The sequence below is a fragment of the Leguminivora glycinivorella genome, chromosome 20 (assembly GCF_023078275.1).
Source record: "Leguminivora glycinivorella isolate SPB_JAAS2020 chromosome 20, LegGlyc_1.1, whole genome shotgun sequence".
Classification (NCBI taxonomy): Eukaryota; Metazoa; Arthropoda; class Insecta; order Lepidoptera; family Tortricidae; genus Leguminivora; species Leguminivora glycinivorella.
Window position 1 is genome coordinate 13,735,631 of NC_062990.1, and position 12,058 is coordinate 13,747,688.

Consider the following 12,058-nt stretch of genomic DNA (forward strand, 5'->3'; position numbering starts at 1 on the left):
AAATTTGTTAAGCTACTTGAGCGTATAAAAGTAACAAAGTAGCACAGTACCTATGCTCCCAACTTTTGCCTTTAAAATATTACAGTGACTTTTAATCCTACCTCTTTAATTTAAAAACGAAGCGAGGTAACAGTTAAAAAGAAAAACATACAGTTAAAGAAGGAATTATCTTATTTACATCCACCTCCACAGTGACATAACTTTGCATTTGAGCTGGCGTTTGATACATTGCACCTGAAACTGCAAGATTTAAGGCACCGACATCTTATCAATTCTAGGCATGTTTGAGCTGCCATAGGTCTTTGGGTCCACAGTGGCATCCAAGCTTCGTTTTCCTTCTGCCAACCCCATTCAGATGGACAAGGGAGATTTTGAGACTTCTGCAGGCATTGTCACCAAATAGAAACCGCCAGTAACACTGCCAAGGTATGTTGTTTGAGAGCAGCATCTGTAGGAGAATTTTTTTCAATTTGTCTGTCCTTTCTTGTAAACAAAAACTTTCGGCACTCATTTACCGCCTCGTAGGGGCATGATCTCAAAAACAATTATACTAATAAAAACATGTATGTTCTGGATCAGTATATCTCTTAAATATCGTTACCTTGCCTGTCATACATTACATACACATACATAATTTTTGAATTCCAGAGTCTGCATCTGCCCCTCTATACAGTACTTCAGCCCCTGTGTGATATTTGGATAACCCTTCCATGCCTCGAATGCGGTTATTTGCCTCTTCCGTTAAAAAATGAGGTTGACCTACATCCGGTAAAGGAATGGCAAAACATGTGTTCTTTCAGGTCCTGGAATAAGAAAAGTATTCAACTCTGTATGTAAAATCAAAAGTCAAACAATTGTTCTGGGTACTAATAAGTCCGTTGCCTAAACATGCATCCATAGAGTGACATGCCAGGTATTGGTGATTTCACCCTTTTCCTATGTGTACTCAAAGTTCTTTTAGGCCTTCCAGCTTTGGAACACAAGATGTAGCTAGTATAATGACATCTGTGTCGACTGTTCTTAACATTATTTTGGAATGCCTTTTCAGCACAGCATCTGAATACTTTTCTCGTTTCAGGACCTGAAAGAACACGTTATGCCATTATTCCATTCCTTTACCGGATGTGACACAAACTCATCTTTTAACGGACGAGGCAAAAAAACCGCAATCGAGGCATGGAAGGCGTATCCATATCCAAATATCACACAGAGGTTTGAAGCACTGGTTAGAGAGGAAGATGCAGGCTCTGAAATTCAAAAAAATGTGATTGCAATGTATGACAGGTAAGGTAACGATATTTAAGAGATAGACTCATCCAAAACATACATGTTTTTATTAGTCAGATTCAGATATTTTAATTATAAACATTCAATAAAGTTTACATGTCAGATATCTCATAACTAAAACGTGTTATTTTACAAAAATATATTTTATACACAGGGACATGTAGGCATATTCAAACTACTTAGTACATGATTTCAGTGAGTATAATTGTTTTTCAGATCATGCCCCTACGAGGCGGTAAATGAGTGCCGAAAATTTTTGTTTACAAAAAAGGACAGACAAATTGAAAAATTTTCTCCTACAGATGCTGCTCTCAAACAACATACCTTGGCAGTGTTACTGGCGGTTTCTATTTGGTGACAATGCCTGCAGAAGTCTCAAAATCTCCCTTGTCCATCTGAATGGGGTTGGCAGAAGGAAAACGAAGTGGCATCCAAATGCCACTGTGGACCCAAAGACCTATGGCAGCTCAAACATGCCTAGAATTGATAAGATGTCGGTGCCTTAAATCTTGCAGTTTCAGGTGCAATGTATCAAACGCCAGCTCAAATGCAAAGTTATGTCACTGTGGAGGTGGATGTAAATAAGATAATTCTTTCTTTAACTGTATGTTTTTCTTTTTAACTGTTACCTCGCTTCGTTTTTAAATTGAAGAGGATTAAAAGTCACTGTAATATTTTAAAGGCAAAAGTTGGGAGCATAGGTACTGTGCTACTTTGTTACTTTTATACGCTCAAGTAGCTTAACAAATTTTGATAAAATTAAGTGTGGAGGAGGTACGATATACCCTAAGTTAACACATCGCTTCTTATTCATCGTGGACAACACTCGGGGCGCAGTATAATGATTATTAAAAATCTTTATGCCGTCCCCTGTGCTGCGCTGGCGATCGTTGCAGTACTTTCAATATTATTTTAACATCAAATATAATAAATTTTATATTTAATGTTAATGTTTTTAGATTACTTATAAAATGTTTTTTTAAACAGTATTTTTTTTAAAACAAGTTTAGTACAAGAATATGGAAATATGAGGATTTGTTTACATTTCGTGGCTACGAAAAATTCATTATATTAAATATTGCGCTATATTTACTATGGAACCCTAAAAAACTAGTATTGGGAATAAAATGAGCATTATCTAGTTACATAAACATGGCACCAAAATTAACTTAAAAGTTCAAACTAATCGGCCAGAATTTTTTTTCTGAGCACCGGGAGCTCCATACTTTGACCCCCCCTACCCCCTTTCGGACACGGAGTTCAAAGTGGCTACCGGTCTTATTTGACTCAGGAGGACGTGTATAATGCCCATTCCAAACGCCAATATTGTACTCAAAAATTCATACCTTTTCCCAATAGAGAACGGACTAAGTAGAAATTACCTATTCTAAATGACCCCCCCCCCCCCCCCCCCCCCCGTACCTAATAAATGGCATTTACCTATATGACATACTTAAATGTGTTTACTTTATTACTTCCTACTCTTTTCAGGAATACCATGTAGACTATGGAAATGAGGTATATCTTCTTAGATCACAATACTACATTACGATACAAGTGCGTAAAAAAGGAACTTCGAAACGAGTGGCGATAAAATAAATTAAAACATGACCGAAGGGAGTGTTTTGAATCGACACGAGTTACGAATTTCTTTATCGCAGGTGTATCGTACGACGTTTTTCAGTACAGGCTCGTCTACTAAACTAGTCTCTGGCCCTAGTTGTCTTCGTTTTAGTTGCAGAGAGACCGAGTCGCCGGTGACTAGTCGACAGTGCGCAATAGCCCTTAACCCCTGGAACGCCGTTGTCAAAAATTTGTTACTGAATTAATAAACTTCAATTAATTTCAGAGCCAAGCACGAGCAGAGCATGAGCTGAACACAATTCGTCTAGTGTGGACCGACTTACAAGCCTCGAACAAGCGCGATCCGAGCGTTTCGTTCGTACTCGGCTGCGTTCCGCCGCCTGTCGGTTTATTGACGAACACAAAGGGATTTGCTTCCTGCTCACAGTGCGCTCGTGTACGTGTTTAGTGACAGACATCATTCGCTCGAGCCGAGCATCATGGAGAACTGGACTGAAAATGCTTCCTTGCAATTAATTGAGCTATTTATATCAAAATTCGCAGCCTTTAAATTCTTTTCTGCTGACTACTACTATAACAATCGCTGCAAACAGCGGCTGCTGCAATATTATTAATATCGTCCATATTCGCCAAGTGCCGCGAGCACACTGCGGAAAACCACGTTTGAGGACAGTGATTGTTGTAGGTTCGTTGTACGTCCACACTTGACGCCGCGAATGGCTTCGCTCGTGCTTTGCTCGTGCTCGGTTCGTCTAGCGTAGACCCACCTTTAGATTTAGATGGTATCACATCAGTTTTTTTCTGATTTCAGCCCGGACGTGGAGTACGTCTAGTACTTACATTAGATACAATAACGGTTACTTGGGAAACTTATAAACGACGATGGGTGCGTAACGTGGAATGAATTCAGTATTTTTCACCACCGTTTTATTTTATGAAGATGTGATTTAATTTTGACGTGAAACGTTAGGTGAACGTCTTTAAAAACCTGTAGTAGAGTGACCGGACCGAAAACCAGGTGTAACGAAAAGTGTTATGGCGCGGCGGCTTCTATCTCTGTAACTATAATACCTACATAGACAATTTTGATATGACCGTAACCGTATAGAAGAAAGTAGCCATTACTCGGACATATATAATTAGCTGCTACAGGTGGCGCCACTTTTGCGGTAAAAGCGTTCCATTCGCGCCAAAAATGACGTTTTTTGTAGTGTTAGCTTAGCAATTACTCACAAAAATTGTATTGTGCTGTACCATAAAATGGTATTGTTAGACAGATCTAGTGCTGAATTATCTAAATATTATGAAAAACTAACATATTTATTTATGATCAGCTGGAAAAATTCAATAATGTGGCATTTTTTACAAAAATTTAGTGATTGTTCATATTTGAGGACATCGTATGCAAAAATTAAAGCATAAAACTGTCAAAAATTACTTAAAACACTAAGATTAACTAATAAGTATTCAAATAAATATACATAAACCAAAGTAAAACCTATTAATCTTATCAAATAATGAATTAAAAACAATGGCGGCGGCAACGGCTGGCAATGTACTGAAACTTGTTGGCAATCGTGACTCTTTCGATTCGTTTGAGGCAATCGTATGCAAAAATTAACATATTAATATCAAATTCAGTAAATTAACATATTAATATTCTCAAATCAGAAATGTAGCGGCGCAGCAGCAGTAAATGGAACCGACAGCGGTTGCTTGAGAATTTGGTGTTTTTAATGTTCATTCATTCATTCAAAATTTATGTAGTTACTATGGGTGTCGAAAACTTCTAGTTATAAATGTACAAACGCGAACGTACAGCCTGTACCCAAAAAGGGTAGTCGTGCTGACCCGTCAAATTACCGCCCCATCGCGATCACCTCCAAACTATGCAAGGTTATGGAGCGTGTATTGAACTCTAAGCTCCTGGCATATCTTGAAGGTAACGATCTCCTCAATGATCGGCAATATGGATTTCGTCGGAACCGATCAACTGGGGACCTTCTGACCTATGTCACCCACCTATGGGGCGAGGCCATCGAGAGACACGGAGAGGCTGTAGCCGTGTCCCTTGACATTTCCAAGGCCTTCGACAGAGTGTGGCACGACAGCCTAATGTGCAAGCTGACCGCCTACGGAATCTCGCCTGGCCTGCGCTCCTGTGGATCACTGACTTCCTGAGGGACCGATCTATTCGAGTTGTCCTAGACGGGTGCTCATCTGATCTGTTGGCTATAAATGCCGGGGTCCCTCAGGGCTCAGTTCTCTCCGCGACCCTCTTTTTGCTGCACATCAATGACCTGCTTAAGCCCGGTATCGTTGGGTATGCGGATGACAGCACGGTCACGGAAAGATGTCTTTCCGATGCGAGAGCCAGTGTGAATGACACCAGAACCCTCAGGGAAGCGATGGTGGAACGCCTGAATTTGTCCCTGGACGCCGTCTCCAGCTGGGGCGAGGCCAATTTGGTTGGATTTAACGCCACCAAAACCCAGGCGTGTTTATTCACCAATTTACCTTGGCTCCCTCCTTCCAGAGTGTGTCCCTTCCGCTGACCGACCACCTAGAACTTCTCGGTGTAAGCCTGAAGTCCAACCTGAACTTTGGGTCGACCATAGAGTCCAGGGCTAAAAATGCTGCCAAAAAACTTGGTGTCCTATTTAAGGTGAAGCGGTATTTCACGCCGAATCAGCTTATCTCCCTGTACCAAGCACAGGTCCGATCGTGCATGGAATACTGCTGTCACCTTTGGGACGGTTCCGCCAAGTATCAGCTGGCGGCCCTGGATGCGATAGAGCGTCGGACGCATAGGCTCTTCGGCGATGACCCTACTATTAAGGCTAAATTGCAGACCCTAGAACATCGCCGTCGAGTCGCTTGTCTGTCGATATTCTACCGGATACATTCTGGGGAGTGCGCTCAAGAACTGCACGACCTAATTCCTCCTTCTCCTTTCCATCTTCGGACGTCCAGGCGAGGGGAACGAATGCACCCGTATGTGGTTAGTGTTCCATTTATCCGCACAAAACGATTTGCCTCATCCTTTGTAATGCGGACTACAAAGGAATGGAATGCGCTCCCAGCATCGGTGTTCCCAGAAAAATACGACCTCGGTCTCTTTAAACGTAGAGTGAATAGGCTATTACTGAATCGGTGAGCTCCATCTTAGACTCTGTCTTCACTTTCCATCAGGTGTGACTAGGGTCAATCGCCGATCAGTCCATAATTTAAAAAAAAAAAACCTAAATATATATATATATTGAAAGACACCTCCCATACAATGAACCTATTAGCCTGAAAGTCCCCAAACTAATTGTAAGACTAGCTCGTACTATGAGTGCCAGCGACATTATACGTACCTATACTCTAAATGTTGGTAAATTTTTAGCTATATACTTACACGTAGACGACCGGTCTGGCGTAGTTTACAGTACCCTGCCTGCGGTCCTGGGTTCGAATCCCGGTAAGGCCATTGAATTGTGTGACGAACACATATATTTTTTCCTGAGTCATGGATGTTTTCTATGTATAATAAGTATGTATGTATATCGTCGCCTCCTAGCACCCATGGTACAAGCTTTGCTGAGTTTGTGGCTAGGTACTTGATCTGTGTAAGGTGTCGTCCAATATTTTATTTATTTATTTATTTACATGTACAGTACTTTTTGGTGGTGCGCAGGGCCCGAAGGCCCGACGGTCTTGTCTTTTGTATTTTGTCTTTTGTTCACCTCCAGTGTTTTCACACGAAGCCGCAGGCCGAGCTGCAGATAGATAGTGCTCCCACGCGGTACACTTTTTATACACTTATTATTGTTCTGCGCGGGAGTTGGACCTCCGGCCCGCCGCTTCGCTTTTTAGACACTTTTATTATTGCTCTGTGTTCCCGAGCACTATCTGTCTGCAGCTCGGCCTGCGGCCTCACGTGCTTGGGAGCGCATCGGGGACGCTCAGGGCTTTCTGCCCTACGCGGAGCTCAGCCTTCGGCCTTCTCTAGGTTTGAAGCTCAGCGTTGGGCCTCCGGCACGCCGTTTCGCTTTTTAGACACTTTTGTTATTGCTCTGTGTGGGAGCGTTATATGTCCGCAGCTCGGCCTGCGGCCTCGCGTGCTTACTATCTGTCCGCAACTCGGCCTGCGGCCTCGGGGCCGCTCCGGCCCTTCGACCCTACACGGAGCTCGGCCTTCGGCCTTCGCTGGGTTTGAAGCTCAGCGTTGGGCTTCCGGCCCGCCGCTTCGCTTTTTAGACACTTTTATTATTGCTCTGTGTGGGAGCACTATATGTCCGCAGCTCGGCCTGCGGCCTCGCGTGCTTGGGAACGCCTCGGGGACGCTTCGGGCCTTGGGCCCTACGCGGAGCTCGGCCTTCGGCCTTCGCTAGCTTTGAAGCTCAGCGTTGGGCCTCCGGCCCGCCGCTTCGCTTTTTAGACACTTTTATTATTGCTCTGTGTGGGAGCACTATCTGTCCGCAGCTGGGCCGCTACGGCCTCGCGTGTTCGGCCCTACGCGGGCTCGGCGTTCAGCCTTCGCTGGGTTTTGAAGCTCAGCGTTGGGCCTCCGGCTCGCCGCTTCGCTTTTTAGACACTTATTATTGTTATGCCTGGGAGCTCTATCCGTCCGCAGCTCGGCCTGCGGCCTTCGCTAGTTAGTTACGTCCCCTCCTCAATAGCGGTGGTCCACACAACGTTTCACGTTATCCATCGCGGCTGTGTCCCTGACGCAGCCTACCTTAATTTTTTTTTCATTGAAGCAAATCAAAGCTACCAGATGTGGTTCAATAACTTTAAAAAATTATGAAATCTTTAGATTTCCGTATTTTTCTACAAAGTAAATATTGCCATCAATGTACCAGCTACGCCGTCATCAGTTTAGTTGACGTTACATGTCAAGCTTTTAACATAACGAAATTCGCAGTAAATTGCGTGTTATATTAGGATAGACATAGTATACTAAAAAGTAAAATACAAGTTATTGAAGTGGAACTTCTAATGCGACCTCTTGACAGCGCGTAACACTCAGTCATTATTATTTTACGTGGAATGCCGCTCACTCAGCGCGTAACAACGCGAGTCACTCATTCCATTCATTCACTTATTCACTCAGTCAGTGACAGAAGAACAGAATGTTGTGCCCAGATGGTTTTGAATCGTGGAATGGTTGCTTGGAATGTGTGTGTATTATATTTAGATTGAGTGTAAAATGAGTTTATGTTTGTTTTTTCAATAATTTGAACAAATAACAATGTAAAATAACTAAACACAAAAAAATGATGGTCACTTGACAAAATGTTTTTGAGCTAATGTTAGGAAGTTTTACTTCTTCCGCGCTGAGGGACTCCACGCACTGTTTTTTGTAAAAGTCGCTATACACTAATATTGATCAGTTTGAGGAGTCACAGTTTAATTTTTTTGCTCATATTACAGACTGTAGATAGCTGGCATGCTGCTCGTGGATTGGTAAGGGATCAAGGCCTATTGTACAAAATAAATACTATCGGTGATTCCAAGCAAGGAGATAGCGGATCTCATAACTGGTATGTTGAGTGAGCGAGAGTTCAAAGTGTTCTTGGGAGACGCTAAAAGCAAAAGAAGGAGACTAAATAATGGCGAATTTAGGGTGGTGAATTTCTCAGCGTGATTTTTTTGTGGCGGAGCTGATAATCATTGTGTCGGCTAATTGTTTCCGGGTTTTTATTTTTTTTATGAAATCCAATCCTAAAATACTACCTTCGGTAACATTGCAAATTGTTACAAGTGTTATGTTATGTATATTTATTTAAAAACTAGCTTTTACCCGCGGCTTCGCCCGCGTAATAAAAGTATTCATTAAGATTTTCATTTGGATCCGTAGGGACCGTAGGTTTCTCTGTAGGTATATTTATCTGCGATTATTTCGATTGCACATAATACTTTTGCTTGCAATGATTGTAGAAAGATTACACATCGACCACAGCGTAGGTAATTCTATATACGCTGGGGAAACCTTTATAAACATCCCACATAGCCCGTATTTCGACACTATGATCGGTGGGTAAAAAGTACTTTTTTCTATTATCCCTTACAATTTTTTACATTTTGCTTATACTTATCGCAAACGTAATCTTCAAGCAAGCAAACAACGATCGTCTTAGAGCACATTGATTGTAAGAGACCGCCGACCGATTATCCGTATCCCGCTAACGATACCCATATTATCCGTATCCGTATCCGTATCCGTATCCGTATCGCTATCGCTATCGCTATCGTTATCGCTATCGCTATCGCTATCCCTATCGCTATCCCTATCGCTATCCCTATCGCTATCCCTATCGCTTTCCCTATCGCTATCCCTATCCCTATCCCTTATCAAGATGTTTAACGATATAACACTTTAAGTTCTCGCGCTTTGTACACATATTTAAAGTCACATACAGGTCGAACGCGATTAATTAACATTATTTTTACCTTTTTTCCCAACGTTTCGGCCAGGTTGCACTGGCCGTGGTCGCGGAAGACTGACGTCCCAGCAAAATGTCACCGGAGATGTAAACAACACAAAACTACCCGATATTAATTTATATAAATGTTCGGGGTAGACAAATAAATATAATCTACCCGCTTTTAGTTAATGTTTATTTCCCACCATGTTTATTTTAAAGGTAAAATAATGTTAATTAATCGCGTTCGACCTGTATGTGACTTTAAATATATGTTTAATGATTTCTTATCAAGTGCTAAAATATAAAGTTTCATGGTTTATCATTTAAAATTAAGAAATCCCATACAAACTTTCAACCTCTTTTTCAACCCCTTCATCCCTTTTTTTTCGAAATAAAAAGTAGCCTATGTTCTGTCTCAGGGTCTAAAGATTGTCTGTTCCAAATTTCATCAAAATCGGTTGCGTGGTTTAAGCGGGAAAGCGTAACAGACAGACAGACAGACAGACAGACAGACAGACAGACAGAGTTACTTTCGCATTTATAATATTACTAGCTTTTACCCGCGGCTTCGCCCGCGTAATAAAAGTATTCATTAAGATTTTCATTTGGATCCGTAGGGACCGTAGGTTTCTCTGTAGGTATATTTATCTGCGATTATTTCGATTGCACATAATACTTTTGCTTGCAATGATTGTAGAAATATTACACATCGACCACAGCGTAGGTAATTCTATATACGCTGGGGAAACCTTTATAAACATCCCACATAGCCCGTATTTTGACACTATGATCGGTGGGTAAAAAGTACTTTTTTCTATTATCCCTTACAATTTTTTACATTTTGCTTATACTTATCGCAAACGTAATCTTCAAGCAAGCAAACAACGATCGTCTTAGAGCACATTGATTGTAAGAGACCGCCGACCGATTATCCGTATCCCTCTAACGATACCCATATTATCCGTATCCGTATCCGTATCCGTATCGCTATCGCTATCGCTATCGCTATCGCTAACGCCCAAGTAACAATTTCTGGTCCTATAGTGGTCGAGAGCACCAAATTAAATCACATTAAATAGTCCTATAAATAGTCTATATTGGTACTGTAGAGCCGATTTGGCGCAATTATGCAGCCATTTAGTGATATAATAGAGCTATAGCAGTATCATCCGTGACGTTTAAGGTCTATAATGGTGATGTGATGATGACTATTGTGCTAATTTGTTGACATAGAGGACACAGTAACGCTATTATAGTATCAATTTATGCTATAGTAGCATTTGAGATTCCGTTATACAGGTTTTTTGTTCTGTAATAGCAGTTGCCGTCTCTTTTAATGCGAATGAATGAAATTTCTAAAATAATTTAATGTGTGTAATATTTAACAAAAACTGTTCTAAACGAGGAACTTTATGAAAAGTGGCGTGTGAAGTTGTGAAGTTTAGTGTCAATCAAAATAATTTGGATTTCGTATAATTCCATCATTACTGCAAAAAGGTATGCGATGGAAATTTTACCGTTAAAAGAATATTAGTTTAATGGAGTATTTTAAGTGCGCCCTCGATTTATACCTGTTTTGAATAAAATAAATAAATATAATTTAATACAATAAAATTATTGGCACCATAGTTTCTACTATGGATCCAAGAAGTAAAACATACGCTTTTATAGTTCGACTATGTCACTTATCATACGCATTCACTGCCATAAGCCCGCCATTGTGGATTCAATTAGGGTTGCATGAGACTTTAACTATGATCCAGTTTAACTTATAAGTTCTTTATATAGAAAACAATACTTGTTTTCAATGTTTTACTATAGAAAGATCTTCTAAACAGTTTTTTTTTTATAAAACATATAGTAAACTCAGCTATAACGCTATTGTGTTTTAAAAGATATACCGAAACCATTATTCCACAGTTCTGTGATATAAAAGAGTAATTGTGACGTATACGGCGATGAGATATAAAAGGCATTAGAAAACGACTATTAACGCTTTTCAAAGCTATATAAACGTATCCTGAAAACTTCATTATACAGCAAAATAGCTCTATAATGGTATTCATATCACTACTACAGTGTTAAATACTGTAGCAGTGTTTTCCAAAGCCACTATATCCCAAAATAGTGGTATAGTTAGGTTTTAATTTCTGTTAAAATACGACTACTAAAAATACTATAAGCGGCTTGTTGGGAACCTTAATAGCGCAAATTGATAGCATTAACAGTGATTCCTAACACTATTATACAATAATATTGTTCTTTAGTAGGTTATTTGATCCTGTTATAGACCAGGCCTATAGCGGCTGTATAAAATGGTGATATAAACGTTTACATCACTTCCTAATAACACCTTCTAGCTGTATAACACAACAACTATAGCGGCTTGTCGGGAACCTTAATAGCGTAAATTGATTGCATAACAGTGATTTCTAACACCATTATATAATAATATTGTTCTATAGTAGTCATATTTGATCCTGTTATACACCAGGCCTATAGCGGCTCTATAAAATGGTGATATAAACGTTTACATCACTTCCTAATAACACCTTTTAGCTGTATAACGCAACAACTATAGCGGCTTGTCGGGAACCTTAATAGCGCAAATTGATTGCATAACAGTGATTTCTAACACCATTATATAATAATATTGTTATATAGTAGTCATATTTGATCCTGTTATAGACCAGGCCTATAGCGGCTCCATAAAATGGTGATATAAACGTTTACATCACTTCCTAATAACACCTTTTAGCTGTATAACGCAACAA